Source organism: Megascapheus bottae, chromosome 11 (assembly GCF_031878675.1).
Source record: "Megascapheus bottae isolate mThoBot1 chromosome 11, mThoBot2.hap1, whole genome shotgun sequence".
NCBI classification, from domain to species: Eukaryota; Metazoa; Chordata; class Mammalia; order Rodentia; family Geomyidae; genus Megascapheus; species Megascapheus bottae.
The window spans coordinates 23,627,398-23,640,645 of NC_143519.1; the positions used below are offsets into that span (position 1 = coordinate 23,627,398).

The 13,248-nt window shown below is 38.5% G+C and overlaps 1 protein-coding gene across 7 annotated transcripts in view; it reads right to left on the reverse strand.

The window, feature by feature from the left end:
• The window catches only part of Lmo7 (LIM domain 7), a 144,333-nt gene that overhangs the window by 101,964 nt on the left and 29,121 nt on the right, over positions 1–13,248 (reverse strand). For 4 of the 7 annotated variants that reach the window (XM_090342022.1, XM_090342019.1, XM_090342018.1 and 1 more), the window contains exon 3: positions 2,489–2,595. The gene's annotated coding sequence lies outside the window, so the exon portion shown is untranslated. Of the gene's footprint in view, positions 1–2,488; positions 2,596–3,103; positions 3,124–13,248 lie in introns of those variants that run through there. The other 3 variants (XM_090342024.1, XM_090342021.1, XM_090342020.1) reach the window with 2 other exon arrangements.

A 13,248-nucleotide genomic window follows, 5' to 3' on the forward strand; every position in this document is an offset into this window, starting at 1 on the left:
ACAAAATCTCAGGGACAGTATGCAGACACTGAATTCAAGCCCAAGGACTGGGTGTACATGTACATGTACACGTACACACACACACGCACAAACATATACTAATGGGCAAAATAATTTCAAAGTGCTTATCAACATCCACACTCTCAAATTGCTACAATGAGGCTCAGTTAAATAATATGGAAATACAGCTTCATGATAGTAAATCTGAAACTATAGTGTGTAGTGAGTCAAACAGCTACCAATTAGTGTCCTTCATTTCCAAGTGCTTACTTTGCTGGCAAAGAAGGATAATTAAGGAAGTCTATACCAAAGTTTCTCAGCAACACCATTTACTACACTTTGGCGTAGGAAAATTCTTCCTTGTAGGGTATCCTCTGGGGATTTGTGGGTATTTAGCATCACCCCTAATCCACTGAAGATTCCTGAGGCAACCAAAAAGTGTCTCTGCATATTATGAAAGGTGTCCCACGAGGCAAAGATTGCCTGTAGTTGAGATCCACTGATCTAACCAGTACTAAATCCTTTCATCTATAATAATGACAGAACAAGACTTTTGACCTGCTGTCGTCTCTACATTATATAACCAAAACTAAAAACGAACAAATGCTTTCCTCTTCAGTAAGCCATTATTTTCTTTCCTTTCAATCTTGTTTCCTTTAGTAACCTTCTGAAAGTCACTTGCCAGTTCCCATCTGAAAAGCTCCCGCTGAAGTAAACTCAGAGCCAGCCCTTTGTTCTTTGGCCCAACAAGAGAGAATTATCAGGAGGCAAGTTCTTAAGTCAGAGCTCTCACTGAAGTATTCTCACTCATTCTAAGGACTGTGGCACACCTTGCTTTGATAGACAAGGAGTTTCCACTGAAACAAGTTGTTCTGCATACTTCTTATTAAGATTGAGTCGACGCAACCTCCCAGTTTCACTTTGACAGTAAATTAATTTCACTGAAGGCTGAGGCCAAATACTGATTTTCCTTAAATGTTTATACACAACTGCTCCTGAAAGAGGCCCCAGGCTATCTTTGTACATAGCACCCTTGAAATTAGTAGCCAACAAACATGTTTTGCCTGGTCTATAGCTTACTCAAATATAAGCTTCAGTTTCAAAAACAATTTGGTTTCAGAGGGAAGTATGTTCAAGCCCCATTAGACATCCCAACTTAAAAACTTTGAAAGCCTAAAGTTTCTCTGCCCAGTTAGATCTTCTGAAATAATATAATGATTAGGAAAAACTAAAGAAATGCATTCATTTTTCTTTATTTCTTATGGATATTAAGCAGAATTTCCTTCCCATACTGCAGAGAAAATATTTCCCCAATAAAATTTATGATTTCAACTACCTTTGAGCTAATCAAAATATAATCCATGTATCACTGCTGTGGAGTTAGAAAAGAATTCAACAGAAGTAGAAGCAGGTAGGTTTGAAAGAGGTTATGATTTTTAAAATATGTATTTACTGTTAAAGACTTTTAAAAACTAATACTACCTAAGATTTTACATTGCATTACTAGAAAACATATACACTATCAAAAATATATATTTCCCTTCATGAAAAAAAGACCATTTTTAAGATCTTCTAGAGAATTTTTAATAACTACTAAAAACATAACGATATTGACCACATTGAAGAAATCTTTGTTTAAAATGGTAAACACAAAAAAAATAAAAATAAAATGGTAAACACTGGTTTCTCCATTTCCATTATTTCCACAGTTAAAATATTTATATCCTTACTTGGTAAAGTGTTAATTAGGTTTAACAAAGAGCCCTGATAAAGAAGTAGTCAATCATCACTACGAAATTAAATAATTTTCCTGTCATATTTTACCTAGAATAATACATCATTTCCCTGATTTCCTGAAAGCCCATTCGATTTATCAAAAACACTCCTCTAAGAGTTTTAAACCGGATTTCCTGATTCCATAAGCTCACAACTGAACACCAATTCTCGCTTAACAGTATACTTGTATATTGCTTAAAAAGAAATAACCAATAATTTGACAAGGTCATGGGTATCATGCAAGTTTCAGGCCACTGTTGCCTTCCAAATAACCATTACACATGCACTCCTACTGTTATCAAGTATGCCTCAATTCCAAAAATATTTCCAAACATTTCGAAAGAATGATAGATATTTCTTCTATAAACTGTAATGATTGTCTCTGAATTTACTCTGTAAGTACAATGAGTCCCCTCACCATTAGCAACAACTACATTAGAAACTGTTAAACTGTAAATACCACTCAGATTGGCACAGAGATTTTACAGCAAGACACCTGAACATGGGATCAATTGCGGACAGCTTCTCATTCACAGTTCCCAAGTCATTTTTTTAAACAGTTGTCTATTTTGAAATAAGAACAGAGGAAGGCACTGAGACGAATGATTTATAGTAGTCACAAAAACTCTGCAATTATTTTCACTTAAGCTCCAAGCCCTAAGTTTGAAATAAATATATATAGATATATACAAAAAAAAAAAGTGAGACTTACTTGACGGTGACTCGATTTGATAAATCCTGTAGATCCCCGGGGTGGAAAAGCTGAGCTTCTTTCAGACCAATCTGTTCACAGGCTTTCAAAAAAACGCTTATATTATCCTGCGAAGAGAATTGGAAAGTGATTGCTTAGCCAAGCTGGCTCTCAGACAAAGGTTACAAATTTTTATGATAGAACTTCCCAGCTTCAAAGTCCAATCGCAGTCAGCCAAAGAGGCAACAAGGAGACCAATGCATATGTATACTGGCAAAAAAAAACATAAATCCGTGGGTACATTTAGCCTTTCAGTCTTCCGGAGCATAAAAAGTCCTGCTCTCTTCTGCCCCAGCATACACTGTTTCTTGTGATCTTGGGGCACGTTAAACATTACCTGTTATAGGACAAGTGCCTAGCCACTGAACAGCAACCTACACTTTGATGTCAGTTCTGCTCCGCAAACAAACGCCCTCTTCCCAGCTTCGCACGGCAAGCCTCACCTCTCTCCTCTTTAAAAATAACTCCAGCTACTGACACTCACCCACCCAGAAACCGTTGGCAAGGAAGAAAGAAGAGGAGGAACATTCTGTTTCTATGATTACAAATTACAGGAACGAGTGTGGAATACCACACCTGGGATCTGGGTTTGGTTGCTGAGCCAGCTCTTGACAGGCAAGGGACACCATTGTACAGGACCCGGGAGAAAGCCTGCTGCTTACTGACTACACCACAGGGTTTAGGAATGGCGCTTTCCTCTTTCCCTGCACCTGTCTCAGAAGCTGCCTCCAAAAAAAAATGAAAATCTATCCTTTACCACTGAGGTTGCCCTCATATCTAATTTCAAAACTCAAATCCTTCATTCACAAGCCAGTGCTTTTCATTAACATAAATGGCTGCCCTAACAGGAACCATGATATATTCCGGTTTTTACAGTCAGCTGCCTCTCAACCACACACGTTTGTTGCCAGAATTAGCTTAGGCTTCATCTTTCCTACTCTTAAAAAAGAAAGCATGTTGTAGAGCTGAGTTTGTGTGAATCTCTGTGGGCTCTTTACATTGGCTTTGCTGGGGTGCCAGGGAAGGGAATTGCCTTGCATGCCAACACATGCTGGCCCATGTAAACATGCCAGCAACACCACCAATGTGCCAGAAGCCTCCTTGAAGCATCCCTTTCCCCCCACTCCCCACCCCAACACCTCCTGGCAGCTCACTTCTACAAACCAGGACACATCCTAACACTTACAAAATGCAGTTACTCTTTCTGGTGCTGGGGAACTCATTCCCGAAGGAAGAAAAGTATAAGAAAAAGGCTGGGTATAGTAGTGTACACCTGTGATCCCTGCTATGCTGGAGGCAAAACCACATGCACAATATAACGAAAAGAAAAAAGAGCTAGGAAGTAGGTGTAGCTCAAGTGGTAGAGTGCCTGCCTAGCTAGCTGGAAATCTTAAGTTCAAAAACCAGTACAGACTGCCCTTCCCCCATCACTAAAAAAAGGAACAAAAAGAAAGAAGCAAGTCCAATTCCTTACGTTCCTGGATCCATTTGGGAATAAGAGTAAATTATCGGAAGAGAAAAGCAAAACTGATTGCCAGGAAAGGGAGAGCAAGAAACAAAATACACCAAAAATGACCCAAACCTTGCTTGTCCTGGTGTGAGGCTGCGTCAGTGTGAGATTGTGAAAGGCAAGGAGAACAAGTGAGCTACCTCCTCCAGTGAGTACAGAGATTCTGAAAGTTAAATAGCTCAATGAGAAGCATCTATTGTAACTTACATTTCATATAAAATATTAGAAACTAAATATGGATGCCAAAAAAGCTAGAAGAAATGGAATGTTAAACTCGTGAATTCTAAAAACTGTAGTGTCTGTAATTTTCCCGTATCAAACCTGATTTGTTGTTTTTATTGTTATTGTTGTTTTTGCCAGTTCTGGGGCCTGAACTTGGGGCCTAGGAGCTGTCCATGAGCCTCTTTGTGCTCAAAGCTAGCACTTTATCCCTTAAGCCACAGCTCCACTTCTGGCTTTTTTGGAATAGTTTATTAGAGATAGGAATTGCAGGGACTTTTCTGCCCAGGCTGGCTTTGAACCATGATCCTCAGATCTCAGCTTCCTGAGTAACTAGGGTTACAGTTAGGAGCTTCTCATGCCCTGATAAAACCTGGCTCTTTGAATTGAACTCCAGGATATAGAAACAAGAGGTTTATCTTTATGATTGTTGTTCTTAAAGTATATGTGAAGTTATTTCTTTTCTCTTTTTTCCCTTATGATTAATCTCACGTGGTTACTGTATCTGCCTTTGTTAACTGATACATTGTATATCCGTTTATTTATCTGAAATAGGGAAGGGAAAGGGAAAAACAAGATGACTAGGAGAGGGTGAGATCAGGGGACAAAACCATGAGATGAGGTATCAAGGTTCGAGAAGCAATGCACTCATTACCTGATGAATGTAACTGTAACCCCTCTATATATTACCCCAACAATAAAATATAATTATTTTAAAAATCTGGTTCTTAATCCTAGCTACTCACGAAACTGAGATCTTAGAATCATGGTTCAAAGCCAGCCAACCCAGACAGAAAAATCTGTGAGATGCTTATCTCCAATTAACCAGCAAAAAGCCAGACGTGGGATGTGGTTGAAGTAGTAGAGCATTAGTTAGTGAGTGAAAAAGCCAACTGAGAATGTAAATCCTGAGTATCTTACCAATGCTGGTACAAAAAAAAGCAATGGTTTTAAAGCGGATCCTCTGAAGAGCAGACTAGAGCAAATGGTTCAATATAGTGGTATTCCAAATCCTATCAAATGTAAATTTTTTGTCAAAAAAGAAAATACACTGCCAGGTGTGATAGCTCATGCTTATAATCCTAGCTACTCGGGAGGCTGAGATGTGAGGATCAAGGTTCAAAGCCAGCCCGGGCACTAAAGTAAATAATAAAATACTAAGATAAAGTTAAGGCCAGATACCAGCAGCTTATGCCTGTAATCCTAGCTTCTTAGAGGGCTGAGATCTGAGAATCATGGTTTGAAACCAGTCTGGATGAGAAAGTCTGTGAAACTCTACAACCATCTAAAAGCTGGAAGTAGAGCAACACTAGCCTTGGGCAAAAAATTACAAGGATACTGCTTAGGCCCTGAGTTAAAGCCCCAAGACAGGCACATGTGTGCATATGTATGTGCACATGCATACATACATACACACACACACTCAATTCAAATGTATGAACCTAAGGGGTAAAATAATTCTTCATGCATTTAATAAAAACATAACATTCATTTCCTTAGCAATATATACTAGTTGATAAGGATTTGGAGAGAAACCACTTAAAATCTAAAATGACTATATACCATCAGAGATAAATTTCAGAAAAAGCAATTCCTAATAATTCATATGATTAAGTTTTAATACATGGAAAAATCAGAAATGGGATATACTGTAATCTAAAATCAGAACCATAACCTACATCATGTTAGTGAACTTGAGCCCATTTTGGTAATCGTTTTGTTGTTGTTGTTGTTTTTGCCAGTCCTTGGGCTTTTCCTCGAGGCTAGTACTCTACCATTTGTGCCATAGCACCACTTTCCTGCTTTTCTATGTGGTACCAAGGAATTGAACCTGAGTCTTTGTGCATGCACTCTACCAGGAGGCAAAATTCCCAGCCCTGGTAATTGTTTTTGTTTTGTCTTATTTTTCACTTTTTCTTTTGCCAGTCCTGGGCCTTGAACTCAGGGCCTGAGCACTGTCCTTGAGCTCTACCACTTGATTCACAGCACCATTTCCGGCTTTTTCTATGTGTATATGGTACCAAGGAATCGAACCCAGGTCTTCATGCATGCTAGGCAAGCACTCTACCACTTGGCCAAACTCCTGGCCACTTGTTTTTCAGTTTCAAGAACCTAGAAAAGAGCTGCTTTAAGGGGTATTCAAAAATGATTTTAAGATTTTTCCTATCTGTTGAAACATAGTAAAAGGAAAGTACTCAGTCCTCACTTAGAATTATTTTCACTTGAAAGATCAAAAATAAGAATAACATTGAAGGGCAAAGTGAAACAAGTTGTATCTAATCTACTAGTAGCCAGGACTCCACATGAGCTCTGCCACCAACCCAGTGCAGGGCACAAGTACACATCCTTTGCAACCCCATTTTTCTCAATGAGTAGATCTGTAACCCATAACCATGGAGATTACGGGGTGTGCATGGTGAGTGAAGCCCAATCCTCCCTGGAAAAACCTAGCACATAAATATTTCATAGCCCAACTTCCATAAAATATTTATGTCTAAAAAAAAGCAACCTGTTTTAAACATGCAATCCCTATACTTTCAGGACCAGAAGTGCCTTTTTAAAAACAACACAAACAACAATGAACCCCTAAAGGTATCCAGTATTTCCTTCTGATGTAAAATGTCTGGGGAACTATGAATCAAGGTAAGTAGGCCTTACCTAAACAAAAGAAGTGTGCAGTATGAGATTCTCATTCTTTCTACCTTCTTCTCTACCCTGAACAGAATCAGCAGTGCTTACAAACGAGATAGAATGATAGCCCCAAAGATTCCCAGGTTTGTATTGGTTATCTATTACTACACAGAAAATTGGCACCAAACGTAGCTGATTATGACAATAGACAGTTACGACTTCCCATAGCTTTGGAGTGTGGAAGTTTTGTTATTGACAGAAGCGTCAGCTCTTTATCAAATGTACATCTCCCTGAGATTGCCTGGAGAGACTAAAACAGAAGTTGCGCTGTTGTGCATCCTGGGTTTTGGAAGTCACATTCCATCATTTCCTCTATATTCTTTTATTTTTGCAGTTGTTTCCAAATTCTCTTAAAATGTATGTTTGTGGATATTTTTGATCCTATCTGAATACTTGTACAAAGGGGTTTTAATTCAACATTTCAATTGATGAGTACAATGAACCTTCCTCAGCATCACTCCTTCGTTAGATAAGGAAGCCCTACTCACTAAAAGCGACACAAGTAAGAATCACTAAGGCTTCTACTTGACGATCAACTATTACCTTTCTGAACCCCAAGAATTCATGCCTTGCCCATAGGCAAAATGTATAAATTCTTAGGTCCCTTGAAATTCTCATTCCTTTACAAAGTGACATCAAAGCCCACAATTTCATTGTCTTAAGTCAGATCTAGGAATGTATGAGTTTTCTGAGGTATAATTCCATAAGTATGGACCTGAACTACAACTGGATGTCAGTGAAGTAAAAATAATTGGCTTACCCTCCCACTCACCGCCAATTATGCTGGGATGGATATAGCATAACCACAAACTAGGTTAAATTGTGGGTAAAGGAAAGACACAGGAATCACATTCTGAAATTTGGCCCAGCATAAGTTGTCAGTTATTCATTAGGCTGCAAGCCAGAGAAAATTGCTTTGCAATTTTTCACTCTCTACATTTTTCTTCCTATTCCTAAAAGCTCATCTTCTCTTTTCCTTGGAACACTGTGTGGGTTGGCAGCTTTCTCAGCCAGTCTCCTATCTTTCCTGTAAAAACTTAGGGGAAGTAAAAGCCTCTTTTTACTTTTATAATTCTCTCTCTTTTAATCAAAGCTACCAGTGTTTTGGTAATTACAATTCTCTAAAGAACACTACTGATCTTCTGTGACTCTTACTGGACTACACTGTATTGCACAAAAGTTGCACCAATGGATCTCAAGAGAAAGCCTTTCTCTACTTTAGTCTTCTAGCTGGAAGAGGAATGACATCCTGGAAGCCCTATTGCTGGGCTGAGATCTCCTAACCACTACCTTCAATCTTTCTAGGAACTTAAAGGATTTAACAACCATACCTTCAGTCTCATCACTAAACCTTGTTTTCCTGCCAATGCTCTGAATTTGATCTATGCCTGAAAACTATTTCTCAATTCATTTAACTGACGCAAGAGGCTAGATAATTGTCAATACCCATAATCTCAGTGTCCTAAATTTTATCAGTCTGATCTTTATTTTCTCTCTCCTCTTGTTTATACTATTATCAGCAAGGGCAATCTAGATCTTTCAACACTCTGGAATTCTCACCTGAAGAGGGAGGACATATACAGTGAACTTGACCACCTAGTTAATTAGATACAACTCCTAAGTACAGGGGAATAAACAGCAGAAGGTTGAGAACTGCTTGGGTAGCTGACCTTAATTCTGCCTTAAATAATGCACAATTGTCATTTAATTTAGAAAAGATAAATGCTTAGAGGTATTGCATTTCAGATGGGCAGATTGACATGTTCAGTTTGCAGGATATTATTAGATTTAGAGTCCATGAGAAATATTTAATCTTAAAATATGATTTGAGAACTGGGCACTGGGGCTCACATGTGTAACTCTAGGTAGTATGATCTGGACCAAAAAAAAAGAAAAAATTAGGAGACACTGTCTCCAATTAACCAGCAAAAAGCTGGACTGAGAGGATCACAATAGCTCAAAGCTATGTACATGTGGTCATATAGTGTAAGATTAAATGAAATGAACTCTAGGATACGGAAACAAGAAGCTTGTCTTTGTGATTATTGTTCTCAATATACTAAGTTATTTCTTTTCTCTTTCTTTCCCCTTATGGTTAATTTCATGTGGTTACTATCTCTGATAGTGTATATACAATACACTGTTACCTAGTGTATTGTATATACATTTATTTATTTGAAATAGGGACGCGGGTAAAACAAGATGATTGGGAGGGGGAGGGAAAGGGGGACAAAAACATGAGGAGAACCTGACAAATTTAACTGTAACTCTCTATACATTATCCTGACAATAAAATATTTTTTTAAATGTTTAATTTTTTAAAAAGCTCAAGTGGTACATCTCTAGCCTTCAGCAAAGAAAGTTGAGCAAAAGCACATGAGACCTTGAATTCAAACTGTAGTACCAGTGCAGAGAGAGAGAAAGAGGGAGGGGAGGGGAGGGAATGGAAAGGGAGGGGAGGGAAGGGAGAAGGAAGAAGAAGAGAAGGAGGAGGAAGAAAGTGGAGGAGGAAGGAAGAGGAGAAGGAGGAGGAAGAGCAGGAATGGGAGAAGGAAGAGGAGGGGAGGAGGGGGGAGGAGCAGAGAGGAAGGAGAGGGAGAGGAAGGAGAGGGGAGGAAGGAGAGGGGGGAAGGAGAGGGAGAGGAAGGAGAGGAGGAGGAGGAACAATTTGAAAAGGTTCCTTTTCCATAAAGGACTGGAAAGACAAAAGGTAGAGACCACTCACATATCCACCAACAATTCATATCTTGGCTAAAAAAAGATACAGTATAGCCAGCAAAAATTATTATTCATCATCATGAAATGTTAAGAAAGGCTGCCTTGCAGATGAACTTCCAAAGCGTCACGCTAAGTGAAAGAAGCAGTACTTTGTAGCAACATATTCCATTTCTATGAAACCTGCAAAATGGGTTAAGTCCTTTGAGACAGAATGCAGCCTGGCAATTGCCAGGAGATGCCTGGAGGGGAAACTACTTAATGACCAGAAGATTTTATTTTGAAACATTGAATGTTTAGTTGTTACACATCATTGTGAATACACAAAGTACCACTACATTATTAACTATAAAATGGTTAATTTTTTAGTATGTGACTTTCAACTCAACAAATTATATCTGAAAGTTTCCGTCTCCAATGTGTTTAAAAGTATGCGTGTCCTTTGTAAAATGCTGTGTAAGTAAGTACAGAATCTCACACTTGTTATCCTAACTACACAGGAAGTGAAGAACAGGAGGTCAGAGGTTTAAAGCCAAGAAGATCACAGTACCAGCCTGTCTGGGCATAATTATGAGACCCTATTTGAAAAATAACGTAAAAAAAATAAAAGGATAGGAGGGCTGGTAATGTGACTCTGGTAGAGTGCTTGCCCAGCATGCATGAGGCCCTGGATTCAATTCCTTAGTACTACAGAAAAAGCCAGAAGTAACTCTGTGACTCATATGGGAAAGCAAAAGAAAATCAGGGACAGCCAGGCACCAATGGCTCACACCCGTAATCTTAACTACTCAGGAGGCTGACATCTAAGTATCACAGTTCAAAGCCAGCCTGGGCACAAAATGTCCATGAGACACTTATCTCCAATTAACCACCAGAAAACCACAAGTGGTGCTGTGGCTCAAGTGGTAGAGTGCTAGCCTTGAACCGAAGAGCTCAGGGACAGCACCCAGGCCCGGAGTTCAAGCCCCATGACTGACACACATACACACACACATACACACACACACATGCACATGCGCGCACGCACAGAAGCTCAGGGACAGTACCCAGGCCCAGAGTTCAAGCCCAGGGCTGACCAAAAATAAAAAAAAAAGGAGAGGAATATAATTCAAATAGAGTATAATTCAAGTAGTAGAACTCTTCTATAGCAAGCTCAAGGCCTTGAATTCAAACTACAGTATTACTAATGAAATAAATTTTAGCAGAAAGAACAGTGCAGGAGGAATTTCAATAACAACCTTTAGACTCTATTACAGAGCTTTAGTGACCAAAACAGCTTGGCACTGGCACAAGAACAGGCATGAAGACCAATGGAATAGAACTGAAGACCCAGATATTAAACCACAGACCTATGATCACCTAATCTTTGATAAGGGGGCTAAAAAAATAGAATGGAAGAAAGACAGCCTCTTCAACTAATGGTGCTGTGCTGGCAGAACTGGTTAAGCACCTGCAGAAAACTAAAGTTGGATCTTTCTTTGTCACCCTGCACCAGGATTAACTCCAAATGGATCAAAGACCTCAGGGTAAAAGACGATACACTGAAAACTTTACAAGAAGGAATAGGAGATACACTACATCTCCTTGGCACAGGTCCAAACTTTCTTAATACGGACCAAGAAACACAACAAATCAGAGAAAGGCTGGATAAGTGGGACTGCATTAAACTGCAGAGCTTCTGTATGGTAAAGGACATAGCTAGCAAATTAACTAGAAAGCATACACAGTAGGAGAAGATCTTCACTAAACATACAACAAAGGCCTCTTATCTAAAATATATCAACAACTCAAAAAATTGAATCACTCCAAAACTAGTCTCCAAAGAAACAACTATCCCAATAAAAGATGGGCCAAAGACTTAAAAAGAGTCTTCTCTGAAGAAGAAATAACAATGGCCTATAGACACATGAAGAAATTTTTGACATCTCTGGCCATAAAAGAAATGCAAATCAGAACAACTCACTCCAGTTAGAATGGCCAGAATCAAGAAATCTAATAACAACAGATGCTGGAGGGGATGTGGCCAGGAGGAATCACTACTACACTGTTGGTGAGAGTGCAAACTCATTCAACCACTATGGAAAGCAGTATGGTAGTTCCTCAAAAGACTAAACATAGAACTCCCCTATGACCCAGCAATTCCACTACTTGGCATTTACCCAACCATCCAGAAACAAGGACATACTAAATCCACTGGCACAACGATGTTCATTGCAGCATTATTTCCCATAGCAAAGATATGGAACCAACCCAGATGCCCCTCAGTTGATAAGTAGATCAACAAGATATGGTGTTTATACACAATGGAATTCTATGCTGCTGTCAGAAAGAACGACATCGCCCCATTTGTAAGGAAATGGAAAGACTTAGAAAAAATCATATTAAGTGAAATAAGCCAGACCCAAAGGAACATACAGGCTCAATGGTTTCCCTCATTTGTCATAATCAGTAGGAACTTTGGGCTCTTGGAGCAGAGATTTACAATAGAACAAAACCTAGATACATAAAGCCAGATAATATGACACTAAATGAAAGGACCTCCAGGATATAGAAATAAAAACCATATAATGAGTGATTGTTGTCCTTAATGTACTATGTTCTCTCTCATCTCTTTTGCTGTCCCTTGGTTATCTCATATTGTTACAGTATTTCACCTTGTTATCTGATATATTATATATATATGCTTGATTGGTTATTTGAAATTGGATAGGGAAGGGGGGAAAACAACATGAGCAGTGGGGGTGGGGGGAAGAGAGAAATGGGGACCATGACATGAGACAGGGTATCAATGTATGTGAAGTAATGCACCTTTTATCTGGTGAATATGATGTAACCCTTCTATTAATTAATAAAAATATATGAAAAAAATAATGATGCTAAATGAAAGGACCTCCAAGATATAGAAACAAAAGCCATATAATGAGTGATTGTTGTCCTTAATGTACTATGTTATTTTGCATCTCTTTTGCTGTCCCTTGGCTATCTCATATTGCTACAGTATTTCACCTTGTTATCTGATATATTGTATATATGCATATTTGGTTATTTGAAATGGATAGGAAAGGGAGGAAAACAAGATGATGGGGGGAGGGAAATGGTGACCAAGACATGAGAAAGGGTATCAATGTATGTGAATTAATGCACCTCCAATCTGGTAAATATCATGTAAACCTTCTATTAATTACAATAAAAATATATGAAAAAAATAAAATCTTTGATATGTAGTCTAATTTACATAAATGGCTTAGACTCCAGATATTTTCCCTCTTACAAGTCAAATCATTTATTATGCAAAAGTCTATGTCATCATTAAAGCATATTATGCCTCTGAAATTCTTACAGTACTGTCATTTTCACTTCTCCCTAAAGGACTGAAAAATAAACAACTCTTAGTAATAAAATTTTAAATTTGACTTCCAACAACTTGAGTGAATACTTTTCATCATAGTGCTTAATTGAACAATAAATATGGAAACATTCACTCATAAAATTGAATCAAACTGGTGCTGAATCAAACAGCTCAAGCCTGCAATACTACCTACTCAGGAAGTTAAGATCTAAAGATGGCACATTGGAGGTAGTCTAG